The sequence below is a fragment of the Vitis riparia genome, chromosome 14 (genome assembly GCF_004353265.1).
Source record: "Vitis riparia cultivar Riparia Gloire de Montpellier isolate 1030 chromosome 14, EGFV_Vit.rip_1.0, whole genome shotgun sequence".
Taxonomy (NCBI): Eukaryota; Viridiplantae; Streptophyta; class Magnoliopsida; order Vitales; family Vitaceae; genus Vitis; species Vitis riparia.
Genome location: NC_048444.1, coordinates 18,909,618 through 18,921,855, shown reverse-complemented (window position 1 = coordinate 18,921,855; position 12,238 = coordinate 18,909,618).

Here is a 12,238-nt window from a genome sequence, read left to right as displayed (position 1 = left end):
ACTCTTAACTGAAAACAAAAAAATAGAGTATTGGATATGAATTGTAACTAAAGAGGCTCTGAAGGCCCTCAGATTCACCCATGTGTAGGAAAGGAAATCCCGATCAAAGGATCTAAGGCTCAACCGACAAGGTCAAGGTGGCTCTAAAAGAATATGGTTGGACTTAAAGGATCCCTAGCAGAAGCGATTGTATCATCCGGTGGTATGCAACTCTCTACACACCTTCGAAGAGACAAGACGCTTCCATGCAAGGTGGTCATCACCTCCACACATGCACTACCTCAACATCCCATGGGGTTTCCTATAGTGAAAGCTCTCCTAATGGCTTGCATATTTCACAACTCCGATCACTCATCAACGATCTAAGGTACATAGTGAGTGGTGTGGGTGCATCCGAAAATCCTATGAAACTAAAAATAAAACACACTGGTCACACAAATATCCTAAAATCTAGCTCAGGGTTATACAAATCTTCAAAGTTCAGACTCCAAAAAACATCAATGTGTCGGCCACCTCTGAATGCTCCTAAACATAGATATAGCCTATCGCTAGACCCTACTCCTAATCACTAGCTTGATCGAAGAGCAAACAAAGCAACAAGTCTCATATCAAATACAAGATCAAGGAAAACAAGGTCGACCGAGACTAAGGACTTGGAGATAAGGGGATAGTTGTGTGTCCCATATAGACAAGCAACTCATGCAATCACACGGAATGAGAGAAGTCATGCAACAAACAGTCATGCAAAGCACATGTATATCATCCAAATCTACACACAAGATAAGCAAGAAATATGATAATCGAGATGGATATATAGCAAGGATAGCATGCTCCACGATGATCAAGATAATAAACAAGCAAGAAAATCAACACTAAGACAAACAGGATATACAACGATAAGAACATACATGTCAAAGTGAACAGGATAATCATGGCAAGAGCAAAATTGATTAATATCATCAAACATAGCCCTAGGAAACTCATAGACAAGGAGATCAGTGGAGATTCAAGAAGCATAAGTAGAAGGCATAACCACCTGGTTCTTGATCACTGGCTGCTCCTTTGGTTGAGTCACCACATGCCACTGCCTATTGGGCTTGACAAGTTGATCCTTCCATTTTCCTACGCCCAGGGGCAAGTGGTGGTGGTGGCGAGGAATGAAGGCACTACCAGCTGCAATCTCACTCATGTATGAACCTTCTATACCTTTTCCTTTTTTGTTTTCTCTCATTCTCTCCAAAATGAAGCACCCATGAACCGTCCTCTTCAGCTCAGTCCAACTTTCTTTGTTTTTCTTTCCATTCCCCAATAGCTAGCTCACCCCCTTGTTTTTCTTCCAAGCTGCTACTCTTATCTTTTTTTTTCCCCGTTTCCCATCACGGCTCTCACTAGCTTTGCTACTCCCTCTCTACTCATCTGTCATCCGTTCAGAAAAGTCCCATCTCGACCACCACCATGGCAAGGTGGTGGTGTGTTCTTGCCACACGTCCTTGCAACTTGCTCTTGGCATAAAGAGGCCCCCCCTCCAAATGAAATGTTGCCAGCTCTTCAAATGTGATAAAATATGCTCCAAAAATAACCAAAAAACTTAGACAAAAAATGAGGGTCTGCACTAGGATTGACTATTATTAACATAACCATCAAAATATGAACGAAAGTCTCCCATGGCTCGCTTGGGACATTACACTTGTTTAAAATTTTTAAAAATAGAAACTTTCATATCAAAAATAAAATTTCTTATACAAAAATACATTTATCTTATTTTAAAAAAAATCACTTCCAAAATTTTAAACTTTGAAATAATAATAAAACAATATTCCTTAATTTTTTAATCAAATTTTAAAAATCATTACAATTTCAATATACATCTTTAGAAAATGTATCCAAACAAATACTAATTTCCCACTTTTATTTGTTTTGTAATTTTAACATAATAATAATTTGATTAGGTGGCATTAAGCAAATGATAAGACTTATCTAAATATTTTATTAAATGTAATTAATTAATAGATATTAATCACATCAACCCCACATCTTTGTTGTAAGGTCAGCCACATATACGAGGACACCCGCTCTTCTCAAGAAGCATGCTTAGTTTAGTTTATTTTTGTTTCTAAATATTTGCCTCCCAACCATACACTTCATTTTTATTTGCATAAATCCTTACCGCCCATATGAAACATCTACCAATAATTGAAACTTAAATTTAAGAGGCCCAAAATTATTATTTCTCATGGGACTGATATTGGGATCAATTAAAAGCGACTTCAATGCTTGAAATCACATTCCTATATATATAAAAAAAAATTACATATTCCATAAATGATTAAACATAGCTTTAAAAATCTAAAGAACCACTTAAAAATGATTTTGAATAATCACTTAAGAGATAAGTCTTTCAAAAATCTTTTTATTATTATTTTATAACATAAAAAGAAAATATTATCATAAAATTTTTTATTTATATTTAAAAATTAAAATGTTGTTTGAAAACTATTCTTGAAAACAATTTTTTAAGTTAAAAAAACATGTTTGATAAACTTTTAACAAAAACTAATTTTTTGAAAATTTCTTTAAAAATTAATTTTTTTTTTAGAATAAATTTTAGATAGTTTTATTTTTATTTTTTAAAGAATGTTCATAGCAACAATTCATAATACTAAAAAAAAAATTGAAAACTTTTGTATTATAAGTTAGTGTATAGTACCTTGGTAAACAAGCTAGGAAAATTTCTTTTTCATATTTGGGTTTTGAAATATTATTTATTTTTGAAAACAATTTAAAACTATTTTTTTTTAAATTATGGTCATATTTGATAATTGTTTTCAAAAATAGTTTTTGAAAACTAATTTATGATGTTTTATAAAATAAAAGTTTGTTTGGGAACCAGAAATTTTTTTCACTTATTTTTAAAAAAATTAATATATTTAAAAAATAAAGTTTTATTTTTAATCATCCTACATGCTTGTATAATTATTTTTTTAAACATATTTTAGAAAACAAGTGAAAACAATATAGAAGAATTAAAAAGTGTTTTCTAAAAACATCTTATTTTTTATTTTTAAGAAGAGAACAAAAAACAGTTTCTATCTTTCAAATGTATTTTCTTGTTTCTTTGTTTTAAAGAATAGAAAATTATTTTCTAAAGCAATTGTCAAACAGGTGTTATGTTTGACATCTGTTTTTGAAAATGTTCACAAAATAATGTTGGAAATTTGGTGAATGAAAAGAACATGTTTAATGAAGGAGACACAACCTTTGGAGGGGACACAACACTTGGTTTACAAGGAGATTGCCCTCTTTATATCATTTTTTAAGAGAGTTGTATCATGAAAGACAGACACCATTTATTGTTGCAATCAAGAACACGATGCCAAAATTCTGTCTTTAGGACATTGCAATTTGCAAGCCTCTAAACAAACAAATCTCTTTTACTTCCATTCAAAATTTTCTTGTTTCCTCCTTTGAATTACTATAGGTTTGTTCCACCATCACCCCAACAAATAAATCTTAATAATTTTATTTAAAAATATTTCTAATAGAATTCTTAATCATTTCAAATCAAAGTGTACTTGAATTTGTTGGAATGATTAGGCGAATAAGTTGTTTTCATGAGGTAAAGGTGTTGTTTTCTCGAGCTAATTGACTAATCTCCCGTATCAAATCAAACATTATAATTGCATCTTGTTATTCATATTTAATAGGGATATTCTTATTTGTTTAGAGTATGTTTGATAGTTATTCTAAAAAAAACGTTTTTAACCATTTTAATACTTGAATGATAAAAATTTTCAAGTATTAAAAATATTAAAAACGCTTCTTAAAATTACTATCAAATAGGCTTTTAGTAGGTCATACAAAATTAATCTTAATAATTTTATTTAAAAATATTTCTAATAGAATTCTTAACCATTTCAAATCAAAGGGTACCTGAATTTGTTGGAATGACTAGACGAATAAGTTGTTTTCATGAGGTAATGGTGTTGTTTTCATGAGCTAATTAACTAATCTCCATATCAAATCAAACATTATAATTGTATCTTATTATTCATATTTAATAGGTATATTCTTATTTATTTAGAATGTGATTAATAGTTATTCTAGAAAATGTTTTTAATTATTTTAATACTTGAATAATTAAAAATTTTAAATATTAAAAATATGAAAAGCGCTTATTAGAATTACTATCAAACGAGCTCTTAATGAGTCATACAAAATTAAGAATCAAAGCAAATTGTTGTGGAAAGTATTACATCACATGCATTCATCTTAATTATTTCTATCATTCCTTTTGTTTTGGTTGGAGTAAGCGGTGGGTGTGGGTTGGTATCATTTTAACTACAAATATTATATGTTTCTCATTAAGCTCAATGAAAGCTTTACTTTAAAATTTTCAAATGGTACCACATTGTTATTATAATAATAATTTTTTTTTTTTTTTTTGGTTGGAGCATGTGGAAGGTGTTAGAATGGCAACCATTTTAATTAAGTACTATAAAATGCTAGTTTTATTTATATTGATTTTTATCAAAAAAATATATAATATTAATATTAATTATGCAGTTGAAATGGGCAAAGTGCAAATCAACTCACCCATATTTTAGAGCAATGGGATAAAAACGAGTATCAAATTTCAACTATATTGGTTAAGTAATTGGACTTTTATGCAACAAACTTGGACATAGATTCTGACAAGATGGTAAATTACCAAAATGTATATGCAGGGCAGAGCTAAAATTTTATGATTTATGTAAATTAATCTAAATGGATGTCTAAAGAAATTTGATAAATGTAAATATAAACACCAAAAGCACAAAAAAAAAAAAAAAAAAATTAGCTAATTTTATAATAATATAAAGAAAAAGTCTTCATTTCTTCTGGATGGAGTGGGAAATGAAACCACATGCATGGAACAAGTCACATGGGAGACACCGCAAGTTTTCAAGTTTGAATTTTGCTTTACAAACAATAAAGTCTTCCCACCATTCATTTTTCCAAGTGGGCCACGGTGGAGATAACTTATCAACTGCCCTATTCTCACTCTTCCCAAGACCAAAGCTTCCCTTATTATTATTTTATTAATTTATTTTTATATTTGTATATTTCTTTGATCGCCTACTCTACTGATTTGCTGTCTTGCTTTTGACCATGTTTCATTTTTCTCAAGGGGGAGTATAATTTCTTAAAAAAATTTCAAAAATAGTTTTATGATTTTTTAAATAAAAATCCATTTTAAAATTTGAAATGTTATTAATCTATTTTTTTTACATTAAAATTATTTTTATATAATATTTTATTTTTAATCGTGATCGTATCATAATTTTTTAAAATGGTCTAAAAAACAAGTGAAAAACCTAGGGTCTATCTAATAATTATCTTTAAAAAAAATTTTAAATGGTTTTTGAAAACTATTTTTTAGTATTTTGTTGAATAAAAATTTATTTAAAAACCTAAAATACTTTTAACATATTTATAAATTTATTTTAAAAATAATTTCTATATTTAATACTTTCTTTTTAATTATTCTATATGTTTATATAATTATTTTTTAAAAAACAATCATAAAAAATAAGTAAAAATAATTAAAAAAATTTTAAAAATACCTTATTTTCTGTATTTAAGAACAAAAACAAAAAACAGTTTTTCATCATCAAATATATTTTCTCGATTCTTTATTCTAAAAAATAGAAAATTATTCTCGAAAATAATTATCAAACTGAGTCTTAAAATATATTTTTAGAAAACATCGTATGTTTTTAAAAGAACTATTTTCTAAAATATATATATATATATATATATATATATATATATATATATATATATATATATATATATATATATATTAATTTTATAAGTTCATCTACAATTTTAAATATTTATTTTCCCCTTGAAGGGAAGATGGAGAGGTGTCATCATCAACTCCACCAAACCTCACCAACTTCATTTCACTTTGATGTGATTTTGGTGGGAAATGAGTTCACTGATGAGCCTACGTGGACTCCACATTTCACACTTTATTAGTTAGTATTAATATTTATTTTACACCTTATCCTCTCACATTTAAAACTTGATATTTTATTTTATAAATTATTTAAATCCCAATACAATTTTCTTTTTTATAAAATTATATAAGAGAATAATAATTTTTTGTATCTTTATTCGAATATTAATATGAAATTTTGGATAAAATCGATTTTGAATTAACAATTATGAAATGAAAATTTTTAAATACCTTCAAAATATAGTAATTATTTTCTTTTGTATTTCAGTCGGTTTTCTTTTTATTTTAGGAGTGCAAAGGATTGTATTTGAATAAATTTGAAAAGGAAAGTGAGGTGAGAGGGAAAGTGTAAAAGATGGAAGGTTGAGGGGTAAAATGAATTTAACGCAAAGTTATTTAATAAGGAAACCAAGATGATTTAATTACGGGAGAGAAGGGCCGGTGGTCCCTCCTCGCATGGGATGGAGGAGACTGTGGGTTCGTCCTAGTAACAAAGTCAAGATCAATGGCTCTGTAGTCGGTCTGCTTATTTTAGACTTTTAGTACGGATCCAATGGAATATCCACACATTCCCCCATGAAGTGTATATAGCTTATCAAAAACTTCAAGCCCCTCTCTCTTCCTTTCTATGCTTGAGGAACAAGCAACCCCAATTTTATGTCTTTCATCCTCCTTTCCTTTTTCCAGTCATAAGTCATAACCCATGAAATTCGTCCAACTTACATTTCTTTCTATTGGTTTTAGGGCCTCAATTATTCATCAGAGACCTTCTAGAAATAAATTTTGGTCCAACCATTGATTAATTTTTGTCCTTCTAATAAATAATAATACTAATAGACTACCAATCTTATAAAAAATTGTAAGTCTGAATTGAAATTCAAACATCAAACAGTTGGAAGACATGTAGATGAGAGATGGAGAGGTTGTGAGGGTAAAAGTTAAAACACAACGGAATTAGAGGTTGGAGCACAAGATGCGAAGATTTGCCAAAAGTAAGGGCCCAGAGGGCCACGAAGGTCACATGAGAGACCCTGGATTCTTTCAAATATTGAATTGGATTTTCTTTTTCACTTTCTGCGTTCTTTGAATGTGTCCTCTTGCCAATTTTCCATGTCCCCCAACTCATGCCACAAATTTTAATAAGAAAATCAACACCGCTTATCAAGTTTTAAAATAAGAACCACTCCTTGAATCTCGTGCTATGAAAATGGTGTGATTATGGGCATGGATAATGGCATAATGGCATGATGAATGGTTTCATGATTCATGATGGAATGGGAATCAGTAAACTTCATTACCTCCCTCCCGATATAAGTGGATTTTGATAGGGGGTGGATTCAAAATGGATTCCCACCCTCCCGATATAAGTGCTTTTTCCTCCGACGTCATTTTACTTGAGCAAAGGGGAAATGGCATAAACCCAAGTATATGCCAATTGGACTCCGTACCGTGAACAATGGGCACTTGGATTCCAACTCAACTACACCCCTAATGTCAACACGTGCACTGCTTTTTTTTGGCTCGCTTCCTTCGCTTTCAAGAGAAGCAAAAGGCACACAAGCAATAAGAACAGCGTGTTTCACATTCACATTCACATTCACATTCAGCGTTCGAACCCTAATGCATATATTCGGTCTCCTAATAGACTTGGATTCCTGGAATATTCAACACTATGGACTGTAATTTTACGTTAAAGATAAAGAAAAGGAGAAATTTATTCCTGGTGTCTCCTACGGAGGGTCGGAAGTAAATTCCGATGGCAAATTTCCGTTTCTCGTATCAAACAATTCAAAAAAATTCAAATAACTTTTCAAAAACTAAAGTAATCGGTACGATTGAATGTCGACTTCAAGTCCTAAAAATATTAATTAAATTAATATATTTGAAAGTGTGGAAATTGACATTTTTGTCCTCACCTTGGACCCACGTCCAAAATCTCCGCGGGGTGGTCATGGTAGCTTCCATGCTGATCTGTAGAAAATTTGTGAATACCATAATTTTAAAAAATAATTCTTAAATTACTGTGGTGAGAAAAATAATTTCAAATTTACGATAGTTTCTGCCATGAAAGAGAGAAGGATAATTGTTTTTTTAAATCGTCTTTTCAAAATATAATTTATGATTTTTTTTTTTTTTTATAAAAAGTCTTTCCAAATTACTTTAAATCATATTTTCGAAAGAAGATTTATGACATTTAAAAAAAAAAAAAAGTCAATTCCATTAAGAAGTTGAAATCGTCTCTTGAAAAGACGATTTCCACCAAAATATATATATAAATATAAATTAACCAATTAGAAATCGTCTCTTAAAAAGACGATTTCCCAAAAAAAAAATTAAGTAATGAAAATCGTCTCTTGAAGTGATGATTTCCACCACAAAAAAAAAATAATAATAATAAGTTTAATAATGGAGATGATTAGGCATTTGAATATGGAGAATTTTGCTATAAAATATTTGGATTGAATGACACATTGTTTTTCTATCCTTAAGAGAACAAGACCATGAATTTAAAATGTCTTGCATAATGGAAAATTTTGCAAGCTCGGATTTATCAATTCTTTTAACATAATAATATTTTGCATAATGAAAAATTTTTGCAGCTTGAATTTTCTTTAACTGGGAGAGCGAGCAAGAGGGCGTCCTTGTTATCATTATCATTACTATTTTCACTTTGGCTAGGAAGAATATGAGGGAGTCTCACTTATATATTTTTTGTGCAAATCGTCTCTTTAAGAGATGATTTCTCACTTGGTTTATTTTTTTATTTTTTATTTTTTGAAATGTTTCTTGAATAGACGATTTCTCACTTCTTAATTTTTTATTTTTTATTTTTGAAAATTGTTTCTTCAAGAGACGATTTCTCATTTCATTTATTTTGTCTTGAAAAGACGATTTATTTATATTTTTTAAAATCGTCTTTTGAAGAGATGATTTTTTATTTCCAATTTATTTCTTTTTCCTACTTGGACAAAACTACGATATATTTGGAATTATTTTACCTACTACGGTAATCTAGGAATTACTTTTTAAAACTGTCGTACTCTAATCAAAATTCCAAAATTTGTCTGGGTTGTGGGCCTGGCATGGTGGAAGCATTTGGACCATGTTTTGATAAATATTGAGAAAAATAATTTTTTTATATATATATTTGGTTCATCATGCAAAATAGAAAATTTTTCTTTAGATATTGTTAAGTTTTTACGGAAAAGAATTTTCCTTCACATATGAAATGTTAAAGTTAAAATTAGTTTCATGTAGGAATAAGAAATGGTATGAACGCAAGCGCGGATGCCATATGACTTCAATCAAAAGATTCAAAACTCTACCAGCCCCCGGATTCCAAATCAAACACACCCCGCATCTATTCTTCCACAATCCACATACAGCATCTCTACCTCTCTCCTTCCTTTCAGCATATTTCATGAGAAGAAGAAGAAGAAGAACAACAACAACAACACAAATAGCAGAAGGCTTGCAAAGGAAAAAAGATTCTTATTTCTAATTCACAAAATATGAACTTTATTCTAGTCCCGTTCATATATACAGCCTCATTAACATTCGCTCTGCATTACATTTTCTCCAGATAAAAAAAGAAAAAAAAACCCTCATGTAGACTGACTGGGTTTACAATGTGTAGGAGTTTTACAATATGTTACTGTAACTAGACCTGAATTGACATATAGTGTCAATAAAGTTTGTGGATTTAAACAAAAGCCTACAAATAAGCATTGGAAGGTTATAAAACGTATTTTGAGGTACTTAAGGGCGACCATGGATTATGGCATTTATCTAAAGAAAGCTGCTAAGTTGAGTTTAATTGGATTTTTTGATGCTTAATTAGGGTTCAGACTTTGATGATTAGTTCCCAAGATGGCAATTCTTGTTAAAGATGCCCAGCAATACAAAAGTATAGTAGGAGCTTTACACTATGTTATTGTAACTAGACTTGAATTGTCATAGAGTGTCTATAAAGTTTGTTGGTTTATGCAAAAGCCTACAAATAAGCACTGGAAGGCTGTAAAACGTATTTTAAGGTACTTAAGAGCGACCATGGATTATGACATTCATTTAAAGAAAGCTGCTAAGTTGAGTTTAGTTGGATTTTTTTAGTGCTAATTGGGGTTCAAACCCTGATTATTAGTTCCCAAGATGTCAGTTCCTATTGAAGATGCCCAACTATACAGAAGTATAGTAGGAGTTTTACAATATGTTACTATAACTAAACATGAATTGACATACAATGTTAATAAAGTTTGTGGATTTATGCAAAAGCCTACAAATGAGCATTGAAGACTCTAAAATATATTTTGAGGTACTTAAGAGCGACCATAGATTATGGCATTCATCTAAAGAAAGTTGCTAAGTTGAGTTTAGTTGAATTTTATGATGCTAATTGGGGTTCAAACCCTAACGAGTAATTCCCAAGGTGGCAATTCTTGTTGAAGATGCCCAACTATATAGAAGTATAGTAAGAGCTTTACAATATGTTATTGTAACTAGACCTGAATTGGCATATAGTGTCAATAAAGTTTGTCAGTTTATGCAAAAGCTTACAAATAAGCATTAGAAGACTGTAAAACGTATTTTAAAGTACTTAAGAGCAACCATGGATTATGGCATTCATCTAAAGAAAGCTGCTAAGTTGAGTTTAGTTGGATTTTCTGATGCTAGTTAGGGTTCTGACCATGACGATAGACGATCAGTTTCAAGGCACTGTCTTCTTTTACAATAATATTGTGTCTTGGCATTCCAGAAAACAACAAATAATTTCTCGTTCCAGCATAGAGGCGGAATGTTGAAGTTTGGCTAAACTGGTTGCTAAAGTAACTTGGATTTCCTTACAATCTAAATTGTAAAGCAAGATACCTAGAATACTAGTTCTATGGTGTTATCTACCAACCCCCCATTTTGTTTTTTTCCTCTTATTCTCATTTAACTTTACCTTTTATTGTTTTTCTTTTATACTTCTTTACACATTATTATTATTATTAACTATTAATATTATTATTTATAATATTAATATTGAGTTATTCATGTTATTTATTAATATTATCTATTTATATTATTCATATTTTTAATATTATATTAAGAATAATATTATTATATATTTAGTATTAATACTACAAAAATCCCTAAAAGATAATTTCTATTTTTTTTTTTAATTCTTAAGGCATTTAAGCTTTATTAAAAAAATATTCTTATTTATTTTGCCTTTTATGCTTTATGTGCTACATTAATACAAATTAAATTATTATTATTGTTATTATCGTGAACACCTCATTAATATTATTATTTATGATCTTAGTTTTATATTATTAATATTATTAATACAATTAGTATTATATCCTAGTTATAGATAGGACAAAAATACATTGATTTTAAATATTAATATTTTAAATATGTAATACATTAAAATATAACTTAGTTTAATTTTTATTTTTTAAGAACAAACAATTGTGAATTGTTGTCTTATACTCTTTAAAATTCTCTTCACTATAATTAACATTAGAAGACATTTTTTAAAAAACTTTATAATTTTCATTATAAAAATGATTGCTATGAATAGCTATATTGGAAAATTTAAAATTTCAAAATTTATGAAATCTATATAATAAAAAATATAACAACTTTATATTTTTAGTTATTAAAATGAAACCATCATTTGTAAAATTATTATGTTATATTATTATTATTACTATTTTGGATAAGTTATTTATAATGTCTTTAAAATAATAATTAAAGAAACAATAATTTATAATTAATTGATATATTATTTATATTTATTACTATTAATATTATTCTTATTTAATAGGTATGATACTTATACATTGAACTTACAACATAAGTATACTAAAAGTATAATACATTACAACAACATGCCTTAGTTTCACTTTTTATCAATTAAAAAAAGGCTATTATAATATTTTCTTAATAATTATATTATAAATTTAAACAATTCAAAAATTTTTAATTCTATTTAATTATACTTTTTCCATATTGTAAAACTAGTAACAAAATTTAGGAAATCTATGTAATAAAAAATATAAAAACAAATATTTTTATTGTAATATTTTCTTAATTGTTATATCACAAAATTAAACATTTCAAAATTTATGAAATCTATATAATTAAATATATAATAAATTTATATTTTTAATTATAAGAAAAAAACAATAATTTCTAAAATAATTATATTATATTATTATTATTATTATTATTATTATTTTGGATAAGTTA